The sequence below is a fragment of the Pseudophryne corroboree genome, unplaced genomic scaffold (genome assembly GCF_028390025.1).
Source record: "Pseudophryne corroboree isolate aPseCor3 unplaced genomic scaffold, aPseCor3.hap2 scaffold_142, whole genome shotgun sequence".
NCBI lineage: Eukaryota > Metazoa > Chordata > Amphibia > Anura > Myobatrachidae > Pseudophryne > Pseudophryne corroboree.
The window spans coordinates 393,834-411,507 of NW_026968046.1; the positions used below are offsets into that span (position 1 = coordinate 393,834).

General features: G+C 47.4%; 13 non-coding genes and 2 pseudogenes across 13 annotated transcripts; 12 read left to right on the forward strand and 3 right to left on the reverse strand.

Moving 5' to 3' along the window:
• Nucleotides 1–4,089: 4,089 nt before the first annotated feature.
• On the forward strand, nt 4,090–4,253 carry LOC134995961 (U1 spliceosomal RNA). The gene has a single exon (XR_010198671.1). It is a non-coding gene; the product is annotated as a U1 spliceosomal RNA (small nuclear RNA).
• Nucleotides 4,254–4,405: 152 nt separating this feature from the next.
• Nucleotides 4,406–4,547, forward strand: LOC134996435 (U1 spliceosomal RNA; annotated as a pseudogene).
• Nucleotides 4,548–5,239: 692 nt separating this feature from the next.
• LOC134996179 (U1 spliceosomal RNA) lies at nt 5,240–5,403 on the forward strand. Its single transcript, XR_010198885.1, has one exon. It is a non-coding gene; the product is annotated as a U1 spliceosomal RNA (small nuclear RNA).
• Nucleotides 5,404–8,707: 3,304 nt separating this feature from the next.
• Nucleotides 8,708–8,870, reverse strand: LOC134996581 (U1 spliceosomal RNA). The gene has a single exon (XR_010199252.1). It is a non-coding gene; the product is annotated as a U1 spliceosomal RNA (small nuclear RNA).
• Nucleotides 8,871–9,022: 152 nt separating this feature from the next.
• On the reverse strand, nt 9,023–9,186 carry LOC134996343 (U1 spliceosomal RNA). Its single transcript, XR_010199044.1, has one exon. It is a non-coding gene; the product is annotated as a U1 spliceosomal RNA (small nuclear RNA).
• A 674-nt stretch (nt 9,187–9,860) lies between these two features.
• LOC134995932 (U1 spliceosomal RNA) lies at nt 9,861–10,016 on the reverse strand. The gene has a single exon (XR_010198641.1). It is a non-coding gene; the product is annotated as a U1 spliceosomal RNA (small nuclear RNA).
• A 2,361-nt stretch (nt 10,017–12,377) lies between these two features.
• LOC134996247 (U1 spliceosomal RNA) lies at nt 12,378–12,541 on the forward strand. The gene has a single exon (XR_010198952.1). It is a non-coding gene; the product is annotated as a U1 spliceosomal RNA (small nuclear RNA).
• Nucleotides 12,542–12,693: 152 nt separating this feature from the next.
• LOC134996594 (U1 spliceosomal RNA) lies at nt 12,694–12,828 on the forward strand (annotated as a pseudogene).
• Nucleotides 12,829–13,530: 702 nt separating this feature from the next.
• On the forward strand, nt 13,531–13,694 carry LOC134996153 (U1 spliceosomal RNA). The gene has a single exon (XR_010198859.1). It is a non-coding gene; the product is annotated as a U1 spliceosomal RNA (small nuclear RNA).
• A 152-nt stretch (nt 13,695–13,846) lies between these two features.
• Nucleotides 13,847–14,009, forward strand: LOC134995895 (U1 spliceosomal RNA). The gene has a single exon (XR_010198618.1). It is a non-coding gene; the product is annotated as a U1 spliceosomal RNA (small nuclear RNA).
• Nucleotides 14,010–14,679: 670 nt separating this feature from the next.
• Nucleotides 14,680–14,843, forward strand: LOC134996162 (U1 spliceosomal RNA). The gene has a single exon (XR_010198869.1). It is a non-coding gene; the product is annotated as a U1 spliceosomal RNA (small nuclear RNA).
• A 152-nt stretch (nt 14,844–14,995) lies between these two features.
• Nucleotides 14,996–15,159, forward strand: LOC134996537 (U1 spliceosomal RNA). The gene has a single exon (XR_010199212.1). It is a non-coding gene; the product is annotated as a U1 spliceosomal RNA (small nuclear RNA).
• Nucleotides 15,160–15,827: 668 nt separating this feature from the next.
• On the forward strand, nt 15,828–15,991 carry LOC134996281 (U1 spliceosomal RNA). Its single transcript, XR_010198984.1, has one exon. It is a non-coding gene; the product is annotated as a U1 spliceosomal RNA (small nuclear RNA).
• A 152-nt stretch (nt 15,992–16,143) lies between these two features.
• LOC134995900 (U1 spliceosomal RNA) lies at nt 16,144–16,306 on the forward strand. The gene has a single exon (XR_010198622.1). It is a non-coding gene; the product is annotated as a U1 spliceosomal RNA (small nuclear RNA).
• Nucleotides 16,307–16,977: 671 nt separating this feature from the next.
• Nucleotides 16,978–17,141, forward strand: LOC134996316 (U1 spliceosomal RNA). Its single transcript, XR_010199018.1, has one exon. It is a non-coding gene; the product is annotated as a U1 spliceosomal RNA (small nuclear RNA).
• The last annotated feature ends 533 nt before the right edge of the window (nt 17,142–17,674 follow it).

Below are 17,674 nucleotides of genomic sequence, written 5' to 3' on the forward strand. Positions count from 1 at the left end.
AGAGCATACGCATGTGCCTGCATTTTCTGCGGCACCCCGCAGAGAATGTGATCGCCTCTGCCTGTCAATCGGGGCGGGGAAGGGGGGGAGAGGTGGGTCAGCAACACTCCATTTCCAAGTCAGGGATGGAGCGGTGCGGGGGCAAGGCTTCAAAATGGGGTCTGCAACGGAGGAGACACAGGGGGCGTGGTCACAGCGACTGTATGACATCACATTCAGCCGCTGTGATCACAAAAATGGTGGCGGCTTCCTGCGCGCACATACAGTCTGCACCAGCAGGAGCCTACACCATTTTTTATGATCACGCTGAACTGCAGTGCGACTGCAATTACAGCATGGTCAAGAAGGGAGGCGTCATGCTGGGTGGCCATGCCCTGTCACTTTGCAGGAGCCAGCACCGCTCACACACTAGTCCCCGGGTGCAGCCCCCAACCCCCGGGACACCCGGAGCAACAAAATGTAGATTCAGGCCACCAGGCCACGCCCCTACCTATGAAACCATGCCTCCTTTTTACCATTGCACTGCTTATCTCATCGCACTGCATTACAATCTCCCTCGCCACCTCTCTGGGTGTCACCAGTGATAGTGACACCTCTGCCATGCTGGTCCTAAGATCTACGCCTCAAACCCTGAGTGTTTGCCCTTGTGACTTGTTGATCATCATAGCGAAGCAGATGCTTACAGAAAACTGCAGGGGCTTAGATTGAAAATAAAAAAATTGATAGGGTATAAGGTAGAGAGGAGCGGGTTCGGTTCTCCGAGAACCGAATTCCCCACGAACTCCACGTGGTTTACACTGGTCCGAGGCAGGCTCGGTTGTTCCCGCCTGACTCGGAAAACCTGAACAAGGGAAAATGTCATCATCCCGCTGTCGGATTCTCGCGAGATTCGGATTCCATATAAAGAGCTGCGCGTTGCTGCCATTTTTACTCGTGCATTGAAGAGAGAGCGGAGAGGACGTGGCTATGTTCTCTCAGTGGAAATCTCAATATCAGTGCTCAGTATCAGTGGTTACTTATTGCTGCTCAGTAATACTAGTAGTGTGTCTCTCCTGCTCAGTGTCAGTTCTCAGTAGTATCCTCATCAGTGCTCAGTATCACTGTTCATTGTCTTGTGCTGCATTGTGTTGCTCAGCATAATACAGTACATTACTAATAGTCCAGTGCTGCATCTTGCTGCTCAGTGTCAGTTCTAGTATCCTCATCAGTGCTCACTATCACTGCTCATTGCATTGTGGTGTTCTGTATACTACAATAACATAGTAATATAGTAACATAGTTTTTGAGGTTGAATAGAGGCAAATTGCCCATCGTGTTCAACCTGTTTTAAGTTGTGATGATTCTACATACTTGCTGAATAATGTTTTATGACTAGTTAGCTACTATAACTCATGTTACCCCCGGATTAACCATGTTGATATTTTAAGTATTATAACCTTGGATAGCTTTTTCATTCAGAAATGTATCCATTCCTTTTTTAAATCCAATTACAGAGTCCGCCATTACCACCTTCCCTGGCAGGGAATTCCACATCCTGATTGCCCTAACAGTGAAGAAACCTTTCCTCCATTGCGTTCTGAACTTTCCTCCAGTCGCAGCGAGTGACCACGTGTTCTTTTAATAAATAATTCCTCTGATAACTCTTTGTTATGTATCTTTACATATTTGAAGATATTAATAATATCTCCTCTTAGGCACCTCTTTTCTAGTGTATAAATATTCAGCCTAGTAAGTCTTTCCTTATAGTCCAGTACTTTAAGGCCTTTAATCAATTTAGTCTTCAGGATCTCTGACACTTCCATGAGCAGCAGAGTAGTGCAATGGAAGCATGCTGGGCCCATAACCCAGAGGTCGATTGATCGAAACTATCCTCTGCTATGTGCATTTTTTTTTTAATAATTAAAGTAATCAAAAACTGGGATTGATATTTTGGCACTTTTATTTTTACTTAAAGTACAATAACTTTTATCATTTTAATTTGTTTTAATAGTATATTGACAGCATTGTTTTCTTTAAAAAATCCACTTAATTTTCTTTACCCTATTACTGAAATGGTAATTGACAAAAACAAACTACATTGTCACCAGAAGAGCAATGCAAAATGTACAAGTGATATATGAAAATCATCTTCCATCTTGAATTTCAATGATGCATTGGGACAACAATTTGTGAGAAACATCTTCACCCATAAAGAAAGATTTTCTTAATTCCTTACCTGTGTGCTGATTAGATATCACCTTGTTTTCACATTAAACAGACTTCCCCATGAGGAAGCAGCAAGGATGCAGTGACGTTTCCTGGTGTCAACCTGTATTATTTCAGTAGACATTGAAATGAGGATGCATCTTTGATGCCTTTCCAATGAAGCAAGTTTAATTCAGTAATAGGTGAAAAACCATTCCTACAAAGGTGTTAATCAGAGACTTGGCTTTGTGGACACTTTTCAGAGAGCAAATTTGTTAGCATAAACATAAAATCAGAAAATGAAGAGCTGTTTAATCACTCAATTGGACTTTTCTGCCAGCATAATTTTTTTTCTCTGCAACTCACTGCTAAATTGTGCTTCCTAGCTGTTTTTTTATAAAATCACTTAATCAAATCTAACTCTGATTACATCAGAGAAGGCCAGGTACCCTACACCATAAGGGGGGTTTTTGAAATTTTGACTTGTCTACTTAAAGATCACCAAAATCTGATTACAAGGTCAATTACATCCCTGGGTGGGATTGAACCACCAACCTTTTGGTTAATAGCCAAACATGCTAACCGATTGCGCCACAGAGACACCTTGCGAAAGTCAATACTGACAAAGGCTAATAAGCATTCATCTAGAACGTTTCCTAGAAAAACTTTAAAAAGTCAATAATCTGGAGAATTTTTGTAAGAAACACATTGGTACTTTCCCATGATGAGTGAGTGCTTCAGGATTTCTTGCACTTACATGGGCTATTAACCAAAAGGTTGGTGGTTCAATCCCACCCAGGGATGTAATTGACCTTGTCATCAGATTTTGGTGATCTTTAAGTAGACAAGTCAAAATTTCAAACCCCCTCTTATGGTGTAGGGTACCTGGCCTTCTCTGACGTAATCAGAGTTAGATTTAATTAAGTGATTTTATAAAAAACAGCTAGGAAGCACAATTTAGCAGTGGGTTGCAGAGAAAAAAATAACATTTTAAACCTACCGGTAATTTTTTTTTCTCGTAGTCCGTAGAGGATGATGGGGACTCCGTAAGGACCATGGGGGATAGACGGGCTCCGCAGCAGACATGGGCACTTTAAGAAAGACTTTAGATCTGGGTGTGCACTGGCTCCTCCCTCTATGCCCCTCCTCCATACCTCAGTTAGAGAAACTGTGCCCAGAGGAGACGGACAGTACGAGGAAAGGATTTTTGTTAATCCAAGGTCAAGATTCATACCAGCCACACCAATCACACCGTATAACTTGTGATATACTACCCAGTTAACAGTATGAAAACAACATAGCATCAGTCCAAGACCGATGAAAACTAACATATAACCCTTATGTAAGCAATAACTATATACAAGTCTTGCAGAAGTAGACCGCACTTGGGACGGGCACCCAGCATCCTCTACGGACTACGAGAAAAAGATTTACCGGTAGGTTTAAAATCTTATTTTCTCTTACGTCCTAGAGGATGCTGGGGACTCCGTAAGGACCATGGGGATTATACCAAAGCTCCCAAACGGGCAGGAGAGTGCGGATGACTTTGCAGCACCGATTGAGCAAACAGGAGGTCCTCCTCAGCCAGGGTATCAAACTTATAGAACTTTGCAAAGGTGTTTGAACCAACTTTGACCCACTGCTTGGATGACATCACCATATGCAAATCCATCTGCGGCAGGCCTTCCCCCAGGAATGCTTGCACTAGTTGTTGCATTTGGTTTGTTGTTTGGGGGTGCTTCAGTATTAGGCAGCCTTCTGCCCTCCCATGTTCATCTGAAAATATGTGTTCTCCCTGCAGTTGTTGTCCCCAGATGAGAGTTCCCTTGTGCTGCCTCAGTTGAATCTCCTTTACTTGACAGAGATGTGCCTGAGCAGCGGCCCTCCCCAGCCCTATCCCAAATCATACTTATTTTGCATAGGAGATACCATGGTCATGAAGATTGTTCTCCCAGGGTTAGGTTCATTCATTGCATTCTGGGTATGCTGACCCCTGTGATTTCCCCAAATGTGGGAAACTCAACTGCATTATTTGTGGTAGTGGGGGACTGTGTTTGTGCTTTCCTCTGGTCAGCTCTGGTAAAAGTCAGATTTCTTTGTCTCAGATCTTCCTCTAGCCTTGTTCTTCTTTCGAGAGTTCCCTTGTGCTGCCTCAGTTGGATCTCCTTCACTTGACAGGGGGGTGCCCGAGCAGCGACCCTCCCCAGCTCTAGCCCAACTCCTACTTACCTGCCAGGTGAGATACTATGATCATGAAGATGCTTCTCCCAGGGCAAGGCTCACCCATTGCACTCTGGGTGTGCTGCCCCTGCGATTTCCCCAAATGTGGGAAACTTGACTGCATAATTTGTGTTTCCCCTGGTCGGCTCTCATATAATTCAGATCTCTTTGTCTCAGGTCTCTCTCCAGCCTAGTTTGCTGTCTGTTTCCACTTCTTTTTTCTTGAGCCCCTCCCTTCTATACCCTTGTGCACTATCCTGACTTCTCCCATCTGCTTACTTTGTGCCTTCCAACGCACAATGCAAACTACAGGTAGTGCTGCAGGGCCCACACCCTTTTACTTGCTTTACAGAGCAGCTCTGGAGCTGTTACAGTGCCCAGCTGCTGCAAGAAATCAGCTTGAATGCTTCAGGGGCTGGGGCATAGCCAACATGAGCCCCACACCGAAGGAGGGTGGAGGTGTTTAATGCGAACTAGGGGTCATCCAAGCGCCGCAAAAGGCCGCCATGCCCTGCACACCCCTTTTTTCTTTTCATATGCAGACGAGGGTTGAAGCCAACTTTGACCCACTGCTTGGATGACATCACCATATGCAAATCCATCTGCTGCAGGCCTTCCCCCAGGAATGCTTGCACTAGTAGTTGCATTTGGTTCGTTGTTTGGGGGTGCTTCAGTTTTAGGCAGCCTTCTGCCCTCCCATGTTCATCTGAAAATATGTGTTCTCCCTGCAGTTGTTGTCCCCAGATGAGAGTTCCCTTGTGCTGCCTCAGTTGAATCTCCTTTACTTGACAGAGATGTGCCTGAGCAGCGGCCCTCCCCAGCCCTATCCCAAATCATACTTATTTTGCATAGGAGATACCTTGGTCATGAAGATTGTTCTCCCAGGGTGAGGTTCATTCATTGCATTCTGGGTATGCTGACCCCTGTGATTTCCCCAAATGTGGGAAACTCGACTGCATTATTTGTGGTAGTGGGGGACTGTGTTTGTGCTTTCCTCTGGTCAGCTCTGGTAAAAGTCAGATTTCTTTGTCTCAGATCTTCCTCTAGCCTTGTTCTTCTTTCGAGAGTTCCCTTGTGCTGCCTCAGTTGGATCTCCTTCACTTGACAGGGGGTGCCCAAGCAGCAATCCTCCACAGCTCTAGCCCAACTCCTACTTACCTGCCAGGTGAGATACTATGATCTTCACTGTTAGGGCAATCAGGATGTGGAATTCCCTGCCAGGGAAGGTGGTAATGGCGGACTCTGTAATTGGATTTAAAAAAGGAATGGATACATTTCTGAATGAAAAAGCTATCCAAGGTTATAATACTTAAAATATCAACATGGTTAATCCGGGGGTAACATGAGTTGTAGTAGTTAACTAGTCATAAAACATTATTCAGCAAGTATGTAGAATCATCACAACTTAAAACAGGTTGAACACGATGGGCAATTTGCCTCTTTTCAACCTCAAAAACTATATTACTATATGTTACTATATTACTATGTTACTGTAGTATACAGAACACCACAATGTAATGAGCAGTGAAAGTGAGCACTGATGAGGATACTAGAACTGACACTGAGCAGCAAGATGCAGCACTGGACTATTAGTAATGTACTGTAGTATGCTGAGCACCACAATGCAGCACAAGACAATGAGCAGTGATACTGAGCACTGATGAGGATACTACTGAGAACTGACACTGAGCAGGAGAGACACACTACTAGTATTACTGAGCAGCAATAAGTAACCACTGATACTGAGCACTGATATTGAGATTTCCACTGAGAGAACATAGCCACGTCCTCTCCGCTCCCTCTTCAATGCACGAGTAAAAATGGCGGCAACGCGCAGCTCTTTATATGAAATCCGAATCTCGCGAGAATCCGACAGCGGGATGATGACATTTTCCCTTGTTCAGGTTTTCCGAGTCAGGCGGGAACAACCGAGCCTGCCTCGGACCAGTGTAAACCACGTGGAGTTCGTGGGGAATTCGGTTCTCGGAGAACCGAACCCGCTCCTCTCTACCTTATACCCATATATTTTTTTATTTTCAATCTAAGCCCCTGCAGTTTTCTGTAAGCATCTGCTTCGCTATGATGATCAACAAGTCACAAGGGCAAACACTCAGGGCTTGAGGCGTAGATCTTAGGACCAGCTGCTACAAGCATGGCAGAGGTGTCACTATCACTGGTGACACCCAGAGAGGTGGCGAAGGAGATTGTAATGCAGTGTGCGCAGATAAGCAGCGCAATGGTAAAAAGGAGGCATGGTTTCATAGGTAGGGGCGTGGCCTGGTGGCCTGAATCTACATTTTGTTGCTCCGGGTGTCCCGGGGGTTGGGGGCTGCACCCGGGGACTAGTGTGTGAGCGGTGCTGGCTCCTGCACAGTGACAGGACATGGCCACCCAGCATGATGCCTCCCTTCTTGACCAATCTGTAATTGCAGTCGCACTGCAGTTCAGCGTGATCATAAAAAATGGTGTAGCCTCCTGCTGGTGCAGACTGTATGTGCGCGCAGGAAGCCGCCACCATTTTTGTGATCACAGCGGCTGAATGTGATGTCATACAGCCGCTGTGACCACGCCCCCTGTGTCTCCTCCGTTGCAGACCCCATTTTGAAGCCTTGCCCCCGCACCGCTCCATCCCTGACTTGGAAATGGAGTGTTGCTGACCCCCCTCTCCCCCCCTGCCCCGATTGACAGGCAGAGGCGATCGCATTCTCTGCGGGGTGCCGCAGAAAATGCAGGCACATGCGTATGCTCTTAGCAATTTTTGCAGTAGGATCGCTTACTGTGATTGCAATCCAACCTGAATCAGGCCCTATTACCTATCACAATGCGCTGCGGGCAGTACAAAATTGGTTTAATATGGGAGAAAAAACCCCAGACCTGTGCTCCTTAACTGTACCTGGTGGCTCGTGGAGCGGCTGCCCAGTAATCAGTGTCCACGCCAGTGCGCACACGGTCCACCCCCTACGGCCACGCTCCCCTTCATCAGCGGCCTCGTGATCCGGAAGGGCGGTGCGTGTGTGACTGACCTTAGGAAGAAACCGGAGCCTCCGCTGCAGTGACCCAGCAACCAGGGCACGGGAGTATACAGCGCCGCTGGGAGTGATGAAGCTGCAGTAAAGATGTCTATTAGACCTAGCCTGCTGCAGCCCTTGTAGATTCTCATAAAAAAAGTTCTTATTTTCTTGTCAAAATTAATAGCTAAGAATAGGCTGCCTGAGGCAGGCCCCTGTTAAGTGGCCTGCTACTGAAGGCACCAACTACAAACTGAGCTCCCTGTTCATGGAAGCGGGGTTATAGAGGAGAATGCGCTGAGCATCTTGGGAACAGTCAAAAGCTTTGAGCCGGTTGGTGCCTCAGATCAAGATCCTACTCTACACCCCAATGTGAATCCTTGTGGAGTCCAGTGTACCCCACAGAAGAAATTAATGTGTCACACCCATTGGCAGCAACCTTAGAATAGCTGCTGACGGGCACAATTGAGAAAGGAAGGGGGGGGGGACATTTGAATCCAGCACATAGATGCAATTCAAATATGTAATTTGAACCTTCCTATTTTAAAATATAATGGATGAACTTCACCCTGTGATAACAATCTTCATGATATAGAGATCTCATATGCAAAATAAGTATGAGTTGGGATAGGGCTGGGGAGGGTGGCTGCTCGGGCAAGCCCCTCCCCCGTCAAGTTAAGGAGATTCAACTGAGGAAGCACAAGGGAACTCTCGTCTGGGGACAACAACTGCAGGGAGACCACATTTTTTCAGATGAACATGGGAGGGCGGAAGGCTGCCTAATACTGAAGCACCATCAAATATCAAACCATATGCAATAACTAGTACAAGCATTCCTGGGGGAAGGTCTGCAGGAGACGAATTTGCATACGGTGATGTCATCCAAGCAGTGGGCCAAAGTTGGCTGGAACCCTCATCTGCATATGAAAAGAGAAAAGGGTTATGCAGGGCATGGCGGCCTTTTGCGGCGCTTGGATGACCCCTAGTTCGCATTAAACACCTCCACCCTCCTTCGGTGTGGGGCTCATGTTGGCTATGCCCCAGCCCCTGAAGCATTCAAGCTGATTTCTTGCAGCAGCTGGGCACTGTAACAGCTCCAGAGCTGCTCTGTAAGGCAAATAAAAGGGTGTGGGCCCTGCAGCACTACCTGTAGTTCGCATTGTGCGTTGGAAGGCACAAAGTAAGCAGACGGGAGAAGTCAGGATAGTGCGCAAGGGCATAGAAGGGAGCGGCTCAAGAAAAGAGAAGTGGAAACAGACAGCAAACTAGGCTGGAGAGAGACCTGAGACAAAGAGATCTGAATTATACGAGAGCCGACCAGGGGAAACACAAATTATGCAGTCAAGTTTCCCATATTTGGGGAAATCGCAGGGGCAGCACACCCAGAGTGCAATGGTTGAGCCTTGCCCTGGGAGAAGCACCTTCAAGATCATAGTATCTCACCTGGCAGGTAAGTAGGAGTTGGGCTAGAGCTGGGGAGGGTCGCTGCTCGGGCACCCCCCTGTCAAGTGAAGGAGATCCAACTGAGGCAGCACAATGGAACTCTCGAAAGAAGAACAAGGCTAGAGGAAGATCTGAGACAAAGAAATCTGACTTTTACCAGAGCTGACCAGCGGAAAACACAAACACAGTCCCCAACTACCACAAATAATGCAGGCGAGTTTCCCACATTTGGGTAAATCACAGGGGTCAGCATACCCAGAATGCAATGAATGAACCTCACCCTGGGTGAACAATTTTCATGACCATGGTGTCTCCTATGCAAAATAAGTATGATTTGGGATAGGGCTGGGGAGGGCCGCTGCTCAGGCACATCTCTGTCAAGTAAAGGAGATTCAACTGAGGCAGCACAAGGGAACTCTCATATGGGGACAACAACTGCAGGGAGAACACATATTTTCAGATGAACATGGGAGGGCAGAAGGCTGCCTAATACTGAAGCACCCCCAAACAACAAACCAAATGCAACAACTAGTGCAAGCATTCCTGGGGGAAGGCCTGCAGCAGATGGATTTGCATATGGTGATGTTATCCAAGCAGTGGGTCAAAGTTGGCTTCAACCCTCATCTGCATATGAAAAGAGAAAAGGGGCGTGCAGGGCATGGCGGCCTTTTGCGGTGCTTGGATGACCCCTAGATCGCATTAAACACCCCCACCCTCCTTTGGTGTGGGGCTCATGTTGGCCATGCCCCATCCCATGAAGCATTCAAGCTGATTTCTTGCAGCAGCTGGGCACTGTAACAGCTCCAGAGCTGCTCTGTAAGGCAAGTAAAAGGGTGTGGGCCCTGCAGCACTACCTGTAGTTTGCATTGTGCATTGGAAGGCACAAAGTAAGCAGACGGGAGGAGAAGTCAGGATAGTCCACAAGGGTATAGAAGGGAGGGGCTCAAGAAAAAAGAAGTGGAAACAGAGAGCAAACTAGGCTGGAGAGAGACCTGAGACAAAGAGATCTGAATTATACGAGAGCCGACCAGAGGAAACACAAATTATGCAGTCAAGTGTCCCACATTTGGGGAAATCGTAGGAGCAGCACACCCAGTGTGCAATGGGTGAGCCTTGCCCTGGGAGAAGCACCTTCCTGATTATAGTATCTCACCTGGGTGTGCTGCCCCTGCGATTTCCCCAAATGTGGGAAACTTGACTGCATAATTTGTGTTTCCCCTGGTCGGCTCTCATATAATTCAGATCTCTTTGTCTCAGGTCTCTCTCCAGCCTAGTTTGCTGTCTGTTTCCACTTCTTTTTTCTTGAGCCCCTCCCTTCTATACCCTTGTGGACTATCCTGACTTCTCCTCCTGTCTGCTTACTTTGTGCCTTCCAATGCACAATGCAAACTACAGGTAGTGCTGCAGGGCCCACACCCTTTTACTTGCCTTACAGAGCAGCTCTGGAGCTGTTACAGTGCCAAGCTGCTGCAAGAAATCAGCTTGAATGCTTCAGGGGCTGGGGCATGGCCAACATGAGCCCCACACCGAAGGAGGGTGGGGGTGTTTAATGCGAACTAAGGGTCATCCAAGCGCCGCAAAAGGCCGCCATGCCCTGCATACCCCTTTTCTCTTTTCATATGCAGATGAGGGTTCCAGCCAACTTTGGCCCACTGCTTGGATGACATCACTATATGCATATCCGTCTTCTGCAGACCTTCCCCCAGGAATGCTTGTACTAGTTGTTGCATTTGGTTTGTTGTTTGGGGGTGCTTCAGTATTAGGCAGCCTTCTGCCCTCCCATGTTCATCTGAAAATATGTGTTCTCACTGCAGTTGTTGTCCCCAGATGAGAGTTCCCTTGTGCTGCCTCAGTTGAATCTCCTTTACTCTAAAACTTGTAAAACTTAGCAAAAGTGTTTACTAAATAGCTGCTCGGCAAAGTTGCAATGCCGAGACTCCCCGACCAGCTGCCCAGGATGAACCCACCTTTCTAGTAGAATGGGTCTTCACCTAATTCAGTAACGGCAATCCTGCCGTGGAATGAGCATGCTGAATCTTACCACAGATCCAGCGCATAATTGTCTACATGGAAGCAGGACACCCAATCCTGTTGGGAGCATACAGGACAAACAGAGCCTCTGTTTTCCTAATCTGAACCGTTCTGGTGACATAAATTTTCAAAGTTCTGACCACAGCCAGAGACTTTGACTCAACGAAGGTGTCAGTGGCCAAAGGCACCATGTGGAAAGATGAACCACCTTCGGCAGAAATAGTTGACGTGTCCTCAATTCTGCTCTATCTTCATGAAATATCAAATAAAGGCTCTTGTGATACTGCATGGTTTGTACTGTTTTCCATGTGCTCCCAGATCTTTCAAGCAAGAAGCATGGTCAAGAAAGTTCTGTTTGAAAAGAAACAACATTTACTGTCATTGTTATAGAATTTGGGAGAAAAAACAAGAAGAAATCTGCACTGTTGACGCACTGGACAGAATGAATGAATCATAAAATATAACCTTTATTAAGTATGTATTAAAATTGGATAAATATTAATATTATTATCCCAAACTGCAGTGAAACATAAAGGTTAAAATCACAGAACTAACATACATGTGCATAAGAAGAATAAAGAGATGTGAAAAAAAGGTTTAAAAAGCGTGTCCGTGTGTGATTATTTTTGAAGGCACAACCCTGGCGGGGTTGTTTATATAGATATATATGTTGCTAATAATCACTTTCTAGCGTAATGTTATTAAATAGCTGTTAGTATCTATGTCGTCAGGTACCACTGGGTCGTATCCTATATACTCCTGTGGGAAACTTGACTGCATAATTTGTGTTTCCCCTGGTCGGCTCTCGTATAATTCAGATCTCTTTGTCTCAGGTCTCTCTCCAGCCTAGTTTGCTGTCTGTTTCCACTTCTCTTTTCTTGAGCCGCTGCCTTCTATGCCCTTGTGCACTCTCCAGACTTCTCCTGTCTGCTTACTTTGTGCCTTCCAACGCACAATGCAAACTACAGGTAGTGCTGCAGGGCCCACACCCTTTTACTTGCCTTACAGAGCAGCTCTGGAGCTGTTACAGTGCCCAGCTGCAGCAAGAAATCAGCTTGAATGCTTCAGGGGCTGGGGCATAGCCAACATGAGCCCCACACCGACGGAGGGTGGAGGTGTTTAATGCAAACTAGGGGTCAGCCAAGCGCAGCAAAAGGCCGCCATGCCCTGCATGCCCCTTTTCTCTTTTCATATGCAGACGAGGGTTGAAGCCAACTTTGACCCACTGCTTGGATGACATCACCATATGCAAATCCATCTGCGGCAGGCCTTCCCCCAGAAATGCTTGCACTAGTTGTTGCATTTGGTTTGTTGTTTGGGGGTGCTTCAGTATTAGGCAGCCTTCTGCCCTCCCATGTTCATCTGAAAATATGTGTTCTCCCTGCAGTTGTTGTCCCCAGATGAGAGTTCCCTTGTGCTGCCTCAGTTGAATCTCCTTTACTTGACAGAGATGTGCCTGAGCAGCGGCCCTCCCCAGCCCTATCCCAAATCATACTTATTTTGCATAGGAGATACCATGGTCATGAAGATTGTTCTCCCAGGGTTAGGTTCATTCATTGCGTTCTGGGTATGCTGACCTCTGTGATTTCCCCAAATGTGGGAAACTCAACTGCATTATTTGTGGTAGTGGGGGACTGTGTTTGTGCTTTCCTCTGGTCAGCTCTGGTAAAAGTCAGATTTCTTTGTCTCAGATCTTCCTCTAGCCTTGTTCTTCTTTCAAGAGTTCCCTTGTGCTGCCTCAGTTGGATCTCCTTCACTTGACAGGGGGGTGCCCGAGCAGCGACCCTCCCCAGCTCTAGCCCAACTCCTACTTACCTGCCAGGTGAGATACTATGATCATGAAGTTGCTTCTCCCAGGGCAAGGCTCACCCATTGCACTCTGGGTGTGCTGCCCCTGCGATTTCCCCAAATATGGGAAACTTGATTGCATAATTTGTGTTTCCCCTAGTCGGCTCTCATATAATTCAGATCTCTTTGTCTCAGGTCTCTCTCCAGCCTAGTTTGCTGTCTGTTTCCACTTCTTTTTTCTTGAGCCCCTCCCTTCTATACCCTTGTGCACTATCCTGACTTCTCCTCCTGTCTGCTTACTTTGTGCCTTCCGATGCACAATGCAAACTACAGGTAGTGCTGCAGGGCCCACACCCATTTACTTGCCTTACAGAGCAGCTCTGGAGCTGTTACAGTGCCAAGCTGCTGCAAGAAATCAGCTTGAATGCTTCAGGGGCTGGGGCATGGCCAACATGAGCCCCACACCGAAGTAGGGTGGGGGTGTTTAATGCGAACTAAGGGTCATCCAAGCGCCGCAAAAGGCCGCCATGCCCTGCATACCCCTTTTCTCTTTTCATATGCAGATGAGGGTTCCAGCCAACTTTGGCCCACTGCTTGGATGACATCACTGTATGCAAATCCGTCTTCTGCAGACCTTCCCCCAGGAATGCTTGTACTAGTTGTTGCATTTGGTTTGTTGTTTGGGGGTGCTTCAGTATTAGGCAGCCTTCTGCCCTCCCATGTTCATCTGAAAATATGTGTTCTCCCGGCAGTTGTTGTCCCCAGATGAGAGTTCCCTTGTGCTGCCTCAGTTGAATCTCCTTTACTTGACAGAGATGTGCCTGAGCAGCGGCCCTCCCCAGCCCTATCCCAAATCATACTTATTTTGCATAGGAGATACCATGGTCATAAAGATTGTTCTCCCAGGGTGAGGTTCATTCATTGCATTCTGGGTATGCTGACCCCTGTGATTTCCCCAAATGTGGGAAACTCAACTGCATTATTTGTGGTAGTGGGGGACTGTGTTTGTGTTTTCCTCTGGTCAGCTCTGGTAAAAGTCAGATTTCTTTGTCTCAGATCTTCCTCTAGCCTTGTTCTTCTTTCGAGAGTTCCATTGTGCTGCCTCAGTTTGATCTCCTTCACTTGACAGGGGGGTACCCGAGCAGCGACCCTCCCCAGCTCTAGCCCAACTCCTACATAACTGCCAGGTGAGATACTATGATCATGAAGGTGCTTCTCCCAGGGCAAGGCTCACCCATTGCACTCTGGGTGTGCTGCTCCTGCGATTTCCCCAAATGTGGGAAACTTGACTACATAATTTGTGTTTCCCCTGGTCGGCTCTCGTATAATTCAGATCTCTTTGTCTCAGGTCTCTCTCCAGCCTAGTTTGCTGTCTGTTTCCACTTCTCTTTTCTTGAGCCGCTGCCTTCTATGCCCTTGTGCACTCTCCTGACTTCTCCTGTCTGCTTACTTTGTGCCTTCCAACGCACAATGCAAACTACAGGTAGTGCTGCAGGGCCCACACCCTTTTACTTGCCTTTCAGAGCAGCTCTGGAGCTGTTACAGTGCCCAGCTGCTGCAAGAAATCAGCTTGAATGCTTCAGGGGCTGGGGCATAGCCAACATGAGCCCCACACCGACGGAGGGTGGAGGTGTTTAATGCGAACTAAGGGTCATCCAAGCGCCGCAAAAGGCCGCCATGCCCTGCATACCCCTTTTCTCTTTTCATATGCAGATGAGGGTTCCAGCCAACTTTGGCCCACTGCTTGGATGACATCACCGTATGCAAATACGTCTTCTGCAGACCTTCCCCCAGGAATGCTTGTACTAGTTGTTGCATTTGGTTTGTTGTTTGGGGTGCTTCAGTATTAGGCAGCCTTCTGCTCTCCCATGTTCATCTGAAAATATGTGTTCTCCCTGCAGTTGTTGTCCCCAGATGAGAGTTCTCTTGTGCTGCCTCAGTTGAATCTCCTTTACTTGACAGAGATGTGCCTGAGCAGCGGCCCTCCCCAGCCCTATCCCAAATCATACTTATTTTGCATAGGAGATACCATGGTCATGAAGATTGTTCTTCCAGGGTGAGGTTCATTCATTGCATTCTGGGTATGCTGACCCCTGTGATTTCCCCAAATGTGGGAAACTCGACTGCATTATTTGTGGTAGTGGGGGACTGTGTTTGTGCTTTCCTCTGGTCAGCTCTGGTAAAAGTCAGATTTCTTTGTCTCAGATCTTCCTCTAGCCTTGTTCTTTTTTTGAGAGTTTCCTTGTGCTGCCTCAGTTGGATTTCCTTCACTTGACAGGGGGGTGCCCGAGCAGCGACCCTCCCCAGCTCTAGCCCAACTCCTACTTACCTGCCAGGTGAGATACTATGATCAGGAAGGTGCTTCTCCCAGGGCAAGGCTCACCCATTGCACTCTGGGTGTGCTGCTCCTACGATTTCCCCAAATGTGGGACACTTGACTACATAATTTGTGTTTCCTCTGGTCGGCTACTCGTATAATTCAGATCTCTTTGTCTCAGGTCTCTCTCCAGCCTAGTTTGCTGTCTGTTTCCACTTCTCTTTTCTTGAGCCCCTGCCCTTGCCCTTGTGCACTCTCCTGACTTCTCCTGTCTGCTTACTTTGTGCCTTCCAACGCACAATGCAAACTACAGGTAGTGCTGCAGGGCCAACACCCTTTTACTTGCCTTACAGAGCAGCTCTGGAGCTGTTACAGTGCCCAGCTGCTGCAAGAAATCAGCTTGAATGCTTCAGGGGCTGGGGCATAGCCAACATGAGCCCCACACCGACGGAGGGTGGAGGTGTTTAATGCGAACTAAGGGTCATCCAAGCGCCGCAAAAGGCCGCCATGCCCTGCATACCCCTTTTCTCTTTTCATATGCAGATGAGGGTTCCAGCCAACTTTGGCCCACTGCTTGGATGACATCACCGTATGCAAATCCGTCTTCTGCAGACCTTTTCCCAGGAATGCTTGTACTAGTTGTTGCATTTGGTTTGTTGTTTGGGGGTGCTTCAGTATTAGGCAGCCTTCTGCTCTCCCATGTTCATCTGAAAATATGTGTTCTCCCTGCAGTTGTTGTCCCCAGATGAGAGTTCCCTTGTGCTGCCTCAGTTGAATCTCCTTTACTTGACAGAGATGTGCCTGAGCAGCGGCCCTCCCCAGCCCTATCCCAAATCATACTTATTTTGCATAGGAGATACCATTGTCATGAAGATTGTTCTCCCAGGGTGAGGTTCATTCATTGCATTCTGGGTATGCTGACCCCTGTCATTTCCCCAAATGTGGGAAACTCGACTGCATTATTTGTGGTAGTGGGGGACTGTGTTTGTGCTTTCCTCTGGTCAGCTCTGGTAAAAGTCAGATTTCTTTGTCTCAGATCTTCCTCTAGCCTTGTTCTTTTTTCGAGAGTTTCCTTGTGCTGCCTCAGTTGGATCTCCTTCACTTGACAGGGGGGTGCCCGAACAGCGACCCTCCCCAGCTCTAGCCCAACTCCTACTTACCTGCCAGGTGAGATACTATGATCAGGAAGGTGCTTCTCCCAGGGCAAGGCTCACCCAATGCACTCTGGGTGTGCTGCTCCTACGATTTCCCCAAATGTGGGACACTTGATTACATAATTTGTGTTTCCTCTGGTCGGCTCTCGTATAATTCAGATCTCTTTGTCTCAGGTCTCTCTCCAGCCTAGTTTGCTGTCTGTTTCCACTTCTCTTTTCTTGAGCCGCTCCCTTCTATGCCCTTGTGCACTATCCTGACTTCTCCCGTCTGCTTACTTTGTGCCTTCCAACGCACAATGCAAACTACAGGTAGTGCTGCAGGGCCCACACCCTTTTACTTGCTTTACAGAGCAGCTCTGGAGCTGTTACAGTGCCCAGCTGCTGCAAGAAATCAGCTTGAATGCTTCAGGGGCTGGGGCATAGCCAACATGAGCCCCACACCGAAGGAAGGTGGAGGTGTTTAATGCAAACTAGGGGTCATCCAAGCGCCGCAAAAGGCCGCCATGCCCTGCACACCCCTTTTTTATTTTCATATGCAGACGAGGGTTGAAGCCAACTTTGACCCACTGCTTGGATGACATCACCATATGCAAATCCATCTGCTGCAGGCCTTCCCCCAGGAATGCTTGCACTAGTAGTTGCATTTGGTTTGTTGTTTGGGGGTGCTTCAGTGTTAGGCAGCCTTCTGCCCTCCCATGTTCATCTGAAAATATGTGTTCTCCCTGCAGTTGTTGTCCCCAGATGAGAGTTCCCTTGTGTTGCCTCAGTTGAATCTCCTTTAATTGACAGAGATGTGCCTGAGCAGCGGCCCTCCCCAGCCCTATCCCAAATCATACTTATTTTGCATAGGAGATACCATGGTCATGAAGATTGTTCTCCCAGGGTGAGGTTCATTCATTGCACTCTGGGTATGCTGACCCCTGTGATTTCCCCAAATGTGGGAAACTCGACTGCATTATTTGTGGTAGTGGGGGACTGCGTTTGTGCTTTCCTCTGGTCAGCTCTGGTAAAAGTCAGATTTCTTTGTCTCAGATCTTCCTCTAGCCTTGTTCTTCTTTCGAGAGTTCCCTTGTGCTGCCTCAGTTGGATCTCCTTCACTTGACAGGGGGTGCCCGAGCAGCAATCCTCCACAGCTCTAGCCCAACTCCTACTTACCTGCCAGGTGAGATACTATGATGTTCACTGTTAGGGCAATCAGGATGTGGAATTCCCTGCCAGGGAAGGTGGTAATGGCGGACTCTGTAATTGGATTTAAAAAAGGAATGGATACATTTCTGAATGAAAAAGCTATCCAAGGTTATAATACTTAAAATATCAACATGGTTAATCCGGGGGTAACATGAGTTATAGTAGCTAACTAGTCATAAAACATTATTCAGCAAGTATGTAGAATCATCACAACTTAAAACAGGTTGAACACGATGGGCAATTTGCCTCTATTCAACCTCAAAAACTATGTTACTATATGTTACTATATTACTATGTTACTGTAGTATACAGAACACCACAATGTAATGAGCAGTGATAGT